Genomic DNA, 10,403 nt, shown 5'->3' with positions numbered 1-10,403 from the left:
AGAGAGGGGGGGGTGACATCCTGCATGGGGCAATATAAAGAGAGGGGGGGGTGACATCCTGCATGGGGCATTATAAAGAGAGGGGGGGTGACATCCTGCATGGGGCATTATAAAGAGAGGGGGTTGACATCCTGCATGGGGCATTATAAAGAGAGGGGGGTGACATCCTGCATGGGGCATTATAAAGAGAGGGGGTGACATCCTGCATGGGGCATTAAAAAGAGAGGGGGGGCATCCTGCATGGGGCATTATAAAGAGAGGGGGGTGAGATCCTGCATGGGGCATTATAAAGAGGGGGCGTGACATCCTGCATGGGGCCTTATAAAGAGGGGGGGTGACATCCTGCATGGGGCCTTATAAAGAGGGGGGGTACATCCTGCATGGTGCATTATAAAGAGAAGGGGGAACAGCCTGCATGGTGCATTATAAGGGGGGGGGGCAGCCTGCATAGTGCTTTATGTGGGGTGAACAGCCTGCATGGAGCATTATAAGGGGGGGGGGACAGCCTGTATGGGGCATTATGTGGGGGGTAACAGCCTGCATGGAGCATTATAAGGGGGGGACAGCCTGTATGGGGCATTATGTGGGGGGTAACAGCCTGTACGGGGCATTATATGGGGGCCAGTATCCTGTATGGAGCGTTATAAGAGGACCAGTATCCTGTATGGAGCGTTATATGGGGGCCAGTATCCTGTATGGAGCTTTATAAGGGGGCCAGTATCCTGTATGGAGCTTTATAAGGAGACCAGTATCCTGTATGGAGCATTATATGGGGGCCAGTATTCCGTATGGAGCCTTATATGGGGGCCAGTATTCCGTATGGAGCCTTATATGGGGGCCAGTATTCCGTATGGAGCCTTATATGGGGGCCAGTATTCCGTATGGAGCCTTATATGGGGGCCAGAATTCCGTATGGAGCCTTATATGGGGGCCAGTATTCCATATGGGGCCTTATATGGGGGCCAGTATTCCGTATGGGGCCTTATATGGGGGCCAGTATTCCGTATGGGGCCTTATATGGGGGCCAGTATTCCGTATGGGGCCTTATATGGGGGTCAGTATTCCGTATGGGGCCTTATATGGGGGCCAGTATTCCGTATGCAGCCTTATATGGGGGCCAGTATTCCGTATGCAGCCTTATATGGGGGCCAGAATTCCGTATGGAGCCTTATATGGGGGCCAGTATTCCATATGGGGCCTTATATGGGGGCCAGTATTCCGTATGGGGCCTTATATGGGGGCCAGTATTCCGTATGGGGCCTTATATGGGGCCAGTATTCCGTATGCAGCCTTATATGGGGGCCAGTATTCCGTATGCAGCCTTATATGGGGGCCAGTATTCCGTATGGAGCCTTATATGGGGGCCAGTATTCCATATGGGGCCTTATATGGGGGCCAGTATTCCGTATGGGGCCTTATATGGGGGCCAGTATTCCGTATGGGGCCTTATATGGGGGCCAGTATTCCGTATGCAGCCTTATATGGGGGCCAGTATTCCGTATGCAGCCTTATATGGGGGCCAGTATTCCGTATGCAGCCTTATATGGGGGCCAGAAGTCCGTATGCAGCCTTATATGGGGGCCAGTATTCCGTATGGAGCATTTTATGGGGGCCAGTATTCCGTATGGAGCATTTTATGGGGGCCAGTATTCCGTATGGAGCCTTATATGGGGGCCAGTATTCCTTATGGGGCCTTATATGGGGACCAGTATTCCTTATGGGGCCTTATATGGGGGCCAGTATTCCGTATGGAGCATTTTATGGGGGCCAGTATTCCGTATGGAGCCTTATATGGGGGCCAGTATTCTGTGTGGAGCGATTCGCCGGTTTCTGAGCTATTGTGGAATTTACAATAGATATCACTCATGTAATGTAAGAAGTGAAATCTTTGCATTGTACTATATATATATATTTCTCTGCGGTATCTCTGCATCATGAATCGTGGTATGTGTTATAGGGGCCCATTGAGACTCTTTCGCCCGGGGCCCAGAGAAACCTGGAGCCGGCCCGGCTGACAGGAGCCCATAGATTCTGCTATCTTCCAGAATGTATGGGCTCCTTCCAGGACCTGACTACAGCCCATACATTCTAGGCTCAACCGTCCTGCATCCACTGAGGCCCCTGATCATGTGACCCCTGACTCCTCCCCTCCTGTGACCTCATCACAGGTCCTGTGCGCACACAACAGCCATATATGTGGTGGTGGCGGCTTGGTTGCGTCTAGTTTGGAGTTGATTATTTGTGCTCCTCCATTCTAGCTGATTCACCAGTGAGCCGTCTAGATTGGAGTTGATTTTTTGAGGCCTCATTTTATCAGCTCCACTCTAGGCGGCTCAGCACTGAAGTGACTGGATCGGAGTGGATATTTTGTGCTCCTCATTCCAGCAACTCCACTCTAGACGGTTCACAGCTGAGGTGACTAGATCGGAGTTGAATTTTTGAGGCCTCACTGTAGTCACATGTTTTTGAAGACCTCATTCCAGCATCTCCCCTCTAGCTGATCACTGGTGAGGTGACTGGATCGGGGGGATATATTGTGGTCCTCATTCCAGCATCTCCACTCTCGCTGATCACTGGTGAGGTGACTGGATCGGAGTTGATCTTTTGATAATCTCTCTGCTTCTCCATTCTACACAGTTCAGTTTCTACAGTGATGTTCCTCAAAAAAACAACCCCAATGTCCAGAATGGAGCAGATTCCTGGATCCTCACAGCCTGCAATGTAGTGGAATTGGAATGTACACACATTGTAGATATATATCAGCTTTATAATTGTAATGATTTCATGTTTTTATTTTTTAGGTACTTGCTGAAACTGTTATATTTATTATGTATTTCCAAAGGGCAAAATTTTATTTTTTTCATGATTAATCAAACTTGCATTTTATTATCGCTTTTTGTAATATAAATAATCACACACAGCACTGATCGTTCAGTTTTACGCGGGGAATAACGTAAAAGAGCGCAGCGACAGAGTCCTCATAATTTACAACATTGTATTGGAGTGGATTTTTTGAGGACCTCATTTGAGCAACTCCATTCTAGCTGATTCACTAGTGAGCCGTCTAGATCGGAGTGGGTATTTTGAGGACCTCATTTGAGCAACTCCATTCTAGCTGATTCACTAGTGAGCCGTATAGATCGGAGTGGATTTTTTGAGGACCTCATTTGAGCAACTCCATTCTAGCTGATTCACTAGAGAGCCGTCTAGATCGGAGTGGGTATTTTGAGGATCTCCCTGTAGCCTCCAAACTGTACAGTTTGGTGCTGAGGTGACTGGAATAGAGTTTTTCAAAGAGTGAGAGGAGCTTCGCAGGGAGAAACATAACAGAGCGCAGCTGAGAGAGTCCTCATAATTTACAACATTGTATTGGAGTGGATTTTTTAAGGACCTCATTTGAGCAACTCCATTGTAGCTGATTCACTAGTGAGCCATCTAGATCGGAGTGGATTTTTTGAGGATCTTCCTGTAGCCTTCACTCTGTACAGTTTGGTGCTGAGGTGACTGGAATCGAGTTTTTCAAATAGTGAGAGGAGCTTTGCAGGGAGAAACATAACAGAGCGCAGCAACAGAGTCCTCATAATTGACAACATTGTATTGGAGTGGATTTTTTGAGGACCTCATTTGAGCAACTCCATTCTAGCTGATTCACTAGTGAGCCGTCTAGATCGGAGTGGGTATTTTGAGGACCTCATTTGAGCAACTCCATTCTAGCTGATTCACTAGTGAGCCGTATAGATCAGAGTGGATTTTTTGAGGACCTCATTTGAGCAACTCCATTCTAGCTGATTCACTAGAGAGCCGTCTAGATCGGAGTGGGTATTTTGAGGATCTCCCTGTAGCCTCCAAACTGTACAGTTTGGTGCTGAGGTGACTGGAATCGAGTTTTTCAAAGAGTGAGAGGAGCTTCGCAGGGAGAAACATAACAGAGCGCAGCTGAGAGAGTCCTCATAATTTACAACATTGTATTGGAGTGGATTTTTTAAGGACCTCATTTGAGCAACTCCATTCTAGCTGATTCACTAGTGAGCCATCTAGATCGGAGTGGATTTTTTGAGGATCTTCCTGTAGCCTTCACTCTGTACAGTTTGGTGCTGAGGTGACTGGAATCGAGTTTTTCAAATAGTGAGAGGAGCTTCGCAGGGAGAAACATAACAGAGCGCAGCAACAGAGTCCTCATAATTGACAACATTGTATTGGAGTGGATTTTTTGAGGACCTCATTTGAGCAACTCCATTCTAGCTGATTCACTAGTGAGCCGTCTAGATCGGAGTGGGTATTTTGAGGATCTCCCTGTAGCCTCCAAACTGTACAGTTTGGTGCTGAGGTGACTGGAATCGTGTTTTTCAAAGAGTGAGAGGAGCTTCGCAGGGAGAAACAAAACAGAGCGCAGCGACAGAGTCCTCATACTTTACAACATTGTATTGGAGTGGATTTTTTGAGGACCTCATTTGAGCAACTCCATTCTAGCTGATTCACTAGTGAGCCGTCTAGATCGGAGTGGGTATTTTGAGGACCTCATTTGAGCAACTCCATTCTAGCTGATTCACTAGTGAGCCGTATAGATCGGAGTGGATTTTTTGAGGACCTCATTTGAGCAACTCCATTCTAGCTGATTCACTAGAGAGCCGTCTAGATCGGAGTGGGTATTTTGAGGATCTCCCTGTAGCCTCCAAACTGTACAGTTTGGTGCTGAGGTGACTGGAATAGAGTTTTTCAAAGAGTGAGAGGAGCTTCGCAGGGAGAAACATAACAGAGCGCAGCTGAGAGAGTCCTCATAATTTACAACATTGTATTGGAGTGGATTTTTTAAGGACCTCATTTGAGCAACTCCATTGTAGCTGATTCACTAGTGAGCCATCTAGATCGGAGTGGATTTTTTGAGGATCTTCCTGTAGCCTTCACTCTGTACAGTTTGGTGCTGAGGTGACTGGAATCGAGTTTTTCAAATAGTGAGAGGAGCTTCGCAGGGAGAAACATAACAGAGCGCAGCAACAGAGTCCTCATAATTGACAACATTGTATTGGAGTGGATTTTTTGAGGACCTCATTTGAGCAACTCCATTCTAGCTGATTCACTAGTGAGCCGTCTAGATCGGAGTGGATTTTTTAAGGACCTCATTTTAGTAACTCCATTCTAGCGGATTCACTAGTGAGCCGTCTAGATCGGAGTGGGTATTTTGAGGATCTCCCTGTAGCCTCCAAACTGTACAGTTTGGTGCTGAGATGACTGGAATCGTGTTTTTCAAAGAGTGGGAGGAGCTTCGCAGGGAGAAACATAACAGAGCGCAGCAACAGAGTCCTCATCATTTACAACATTGTATTGGAGTGGATTTTTTGAGGACCTCATTTGAGCAACTCCATTCTAGCTGATTCACTAGTGAGCCATCTAGATCGGAGTGGATTTTTTGAGGATCTTCCTGTAGCCTTCACTGTGTACAGTTTGGTGCTGAGGTGACTGGAATTTAGTTTTTCAAAGAGTAGGTGTAGCCTCGTGGGGAAAAACATAACAGAGTGCAGCCGACAGTCCTCATAATTTACAACATAAGATTGGAGTGGATTTTTTGAGGTCCTCATTTGAGCAACTCCATTCTAGCTGATTCACTAGTGAGCTGTCTAGATCGGAGTGGATTTTTTGAGGACCTCATTTTAGCAACTCCATTCTAGCTGATTCACTAGAGAGCCGTCTAGATCGGAGTGGGTATTTTGAGGATCTCCCTGTAGCTTCCAAACTGTACAGTTTGGTGCTGAGGTGACTGGAATTGAGTCTTTCGAGAGTGGGCGGAGCCTCGTGGGGATAAACGTAACAGCGCAGCGACAGAGTCCTCATAATTACCAGTAATGGATTGGAGTGGATTTTTTGAGGACCTCATTTTAGCAACTCTATTCTAGCTGATTCTTCATTGAGCCGTCTGGATCGGAGCGGATTTTTTTTGTGGACCTCCCTGTAGCCTCCAAACTGTACAGTTTGGTGCTGAGGTGACTGAAATCAATTTTTTTTTAAAGAGAGCGGAACCTCGCGGGGAAAAGCGTAACACAGCGCAGCAACAGAGTCCTCATAATTTACAACATTGTATTGGAGTGGATTTTTTGAGGACCTCATTTTAGCAACTCCATTCTAGCTGATTCACTAGTGAGCTGTCTAGATCGGAGTGGATTTTTAGAGGATCTCTCTGCAGCCTCCATTCTGTACAGTTTGGTGCTGAGGTGACTGGAATTCAGCTTTTCAAAAAGTGGCGGAGCCTCGCAGGGATAAACGTAACAGAGCGCAGCCGAGAGAGTCCTCATAATTTACCACATTAGATTGGAGTGGATTTTTTGAGGACCTCAAGCAGCCTCTGTGGCCAAATGTTTGAGACCTCCACTCGAGTCTATAAAGCTACAGCTGACAATCAAAATACAGGGTGCCATGATATACTGAGGGGCTGCCATTGGTTTGATTAGTATTTCTGTGATGACAGAGTCTCTTTACCCCCTGAGTGATTTCAGACCAATCACCTATTCTGTGGAGAAGTGATAAAGATTTACAAGACAGTGACTTGAAGGGTCAACTTGATATTTGAATTTTTTTCTCAAAACTTTATTTCAGTTATATTTTCAAGCAGATCAGGGGATGTTCATATCCTGAGACCACCATAAGATGCCCCAAAAAAACTCACTGTGTTCACCGAGGGGTGCGCAGTTCAGGCATAAGAAAAGTATACACAGTCCATAATATGGATATCCATGGAAAACAGAGGGCTTGTAGTGATCGATGGGTTATTGCATTGTAGGGTGTCTAGGTTCTGCTTGAAAGTATAAGGACATTCACAAATGAAAAAGATATCATACAAGGTTTACTTAAATCTCACAAATGAGAAAACAGGTGTACTGGTGTGATAATTCTAATAATACAGGTGCATCTCACTAAATTAGAATATCATCAAAAAGTTAATTTATTTCAGTTCTTCAATACAAAAAGTGAAACTCATATATTATATAGAGTCATTACAGACAGAGGGATCTATTTCAAGTGTTTATTTCTGTTAATGTTGATGATTATGGCTTATAGCCGATGAAAACACAAAAGTCATTATCTCAGTAAATTAGAATAATTAACAAAATACACCTGCAAAGGCTTCCTAAGCATTTAACAAGGTCCCTTAGTCTGTTTCAGTAGGCTCCACAATCATGGGGAAGACTTCTGACTTGACAGATGTCCAGAAGGCAGTCACTGACACACTCCACAAGGTCCCAGAGTCTGGAGGAAGAGTGGAGAGGCCACAATCCAAGCTGCTGGAGGTCTAGGGTGAAGTTTCCACAATCAGTGATGGTTTGGGGAGCCATGTCATCTGCTGGTGTAGGGCCACTGTGTTTTATCAAGACCAAAGTCAGCGCAGCCGTCTACCAGGACATTTTACAGCACTTCATGCTTCCCTCTGCCGACAAGCTTTTTGGAGATGGAAATGTCATTCTCCAGCAGGACTTGGCCCCTGTCCACACGGCCAAAAGTACCAGTACCTGGTTTACACACAACAGTATCACTGTGCTTGGTTGGCAGCAAACTCGCCTGACCTTAACCCCATAGAGAATCTATTATAGAGAATCTATGGGGTATTGTCAAGAGGAAGATGAGGGACACCAGACCCAACAATGCAGACGAGCTGAAGGCGGCTATCAAAGCCACCTGGGCTTCCATAACACCTCAGCAGTGCCACAGGCTGATCGCCTCTATGCCACATTGCCGCAATGATGCAGTAATTGATGCACAAGGAGCCCGACCAAGTACTGAGGGCATTTACTGAACAGTCATTTCAGTAGGACATTTCGGATTTTAAAATAATTTTTCAAGCTGTTATAAAAGTATTCTAATTTACTGAGATAATGACTGTTGTGTTTTCATTGGCTGTAAACCATAATCAACATTAACAAAAATAAACACTTGAAATAGATCCCTCTGTGTGTAATGACTCTATAGAATAGATCCCTCTGTGTAATGACTCTATAGAATAGATCCCTCTGCGTGTAATGACTCTATAGAATAGATCCCTCTGCGTGTAATGACTCTATAGAATAGATCCCTCTGCGTGTAATGACTCTATATAATAGATCCCTCTGCATGTTATGACTCAATATAATAGATCCCTCTGCGTGTAATGACTCTATATAATAGATCCCTCTGCGTGTAATGACTCTATATAATAGATCCCTCTGTGTGTAATGACTCTATATAATAGATCCCTCTGTGTGTAATGACTCTATATAATAGATCACTCTGTGTGTAATGTCTCTATATAATAGATCCCTGTGTGTAATGACTATATAATAGATCCCTCTGTCTGTAATGACTCTATATAATAGATCACTCTGTGTGTAATGACTATATAATAGATCCCTCTGTGTGTAATGTCTCTATATAATAGATCCCTCTGCGTGTAATGACTCTATATAATAGATCACTCTGTTTGTAATGACTCTATATATGAGTTTCACTTTTTGTATTGAAGAACTGACAAAGTAACTTTTTGATGATATTCTAATTTAGTGAGATGCATCTGTAGATAAAAGGGTTTCTTAACTTCAATTGACATCATAGCACAGACCTGCATCAACTCAGCTTAAACGGAACAAACCCCTAGGACCCTATTCATCATAGTGTTTACTCCAGATTTCTGTTATAAAATGCTCAATCGTATAATTTGGATGCAACTGATGACTATGTAAAAACGTTGCACCTTTTTGCTTTCTAATGCCATTTTTATGGGTAAGTGGGCCGGGTCGTGATGACTGCTGTTTGGCAACTTCATCATGAGCAGCGGTGGTCGCTACAAATCCTACTCCAGTCAGTGGCATAGCATGGAGGCGCTGTCCAGCCATCAGACGCTTCTGATCAATATGTCTCTTAATGAATCAGGAGCTGCGTCCTTCACCCCCGCCCTCTCATCAAGACATTAATCAGGTGCAGAGTTCTTTTAAGGTGACAATGCAGCAATTTAGCTCGAGGAGTTAATATTTTCTATGCATTTATGTACATAAGTGACAGCCGAGTGCTGTGATGGCCTATTTTTTAGTCCCATACAGAATCCATGAATGGACGGACAGACCTGTGCTAAGCATAAGTGAATTTTTTTTTATTAAATATGGACATAGTCTTTCCTAAGTAACATTGGGGTCCCTGGTGGTCCTAACCTCAGCAACTTGTTTTATCCAATATGACTAACAGTGCGTTCTTCACTTGCATTTCCGCATGCGGGTTGACAAGCGCTTTCCAAGAGATTTTAGCATCACTTGGAAAGTGCTTGACAACTTGGTCACACTATATAAATCCATGCAACCGGCATATATAGTGTGACCATAAAAGAATGGTAAAAAATAAAAAAATAAATCTATACTTACCCTCTGATGGCCCCCGGTGTCTTGCTTTGCTCCGTTCTGGCTGCCGGCAGATCGCGGTACACTGAAGGACCTGCCGACGTCAGCGTCGCGTGACCCGTCACATGACTATGAAGTCAGCGCAGGTCCTTCAGTCCATCGCGTTCTGCCGGCATGGGAGGACGAGTGCAGCGCGGGCCGCCAGAAGGTAAATAACATTTATTTTTTATTTTCTTTTTTTCACAGTGTCTATGGTACGCAGGTCCGGAGGAGAGTCTTCTCTCCTCTAGACCTGCGTACCATCCGCACATTGAACGCTTGTATTCCGCATGTACTTATCTAGTGAAGCGGAATGCATGCCTTCTAATGCAAGTCACTGGCGGCAAAAACGCAGCACTGCCGCAAAATAGTTGGTAGTGCTGCGTTTTTTTCCCCAGCTTGCGGTACACTGAAGGACCTGCCGTCACATGACTAAATGACGTCAGCGCAGGTCCTTCAGTCCACAGCACGCTGCCGGCAAGTGAAGACTAGGAGAGCGGGGGCCATCAGAAGGTAAGTATAATATTTATTTTTTATTTATTCTTTTTTTCACAGGTTCTATGGTACACAGGTCCGGAGGAGAGTCTCCTGTCCTCCACACCCGGGTACCATCCGCACATAGAAACGCATATTATCCATGTGTGCAAATGTGCTGACACGGATAATATGCGTTTCAATGCAAGTCAATTACAGTAATTACGCTGCATGTCCGCAAAATTAATTGACATGCTGCGTATTTTTCCGCAATGATAATGCGCAGCGGAAATTTCCGCAGCATGTGCACAGCACAGATTATCATTGGGGAACATGGCAGACCTTCTACCAAGCGTTTAAGCATTTCTGCAGAGTTTTTGCTGGTGCTTAAACGCATCGTGGGCACACAGCCTAACAGCGTGTCCCTCCCCCAGCCTGTGTTCATGGACTGTAATGTAATCAGGCCTAGGTCAACATCTCTTGTTGCATCTAGAGGGTGTGAACCCTTCCCCCATCCAGGGGCTGATCCCAGTAGACAGA

This window comes from Phyllobates terribilis, unplaced genomic scaffold (assembly GCF_046119375.1).
Source record: "Phyllobates terribilis strain yellow unplaced genomic scaffold, ASM4611937v1 Scaffold_298__1_contigs__length_2340664, whole genome shotgun sequence".
NCBI lineage: Eukaryota > Metazoa > Chordata > Amphibia > Anura > Dendrobatidae > Phyllobates > Phyllobates terribilis.
Note: the sequence above shows the minus strand (reverse complement) of the source record.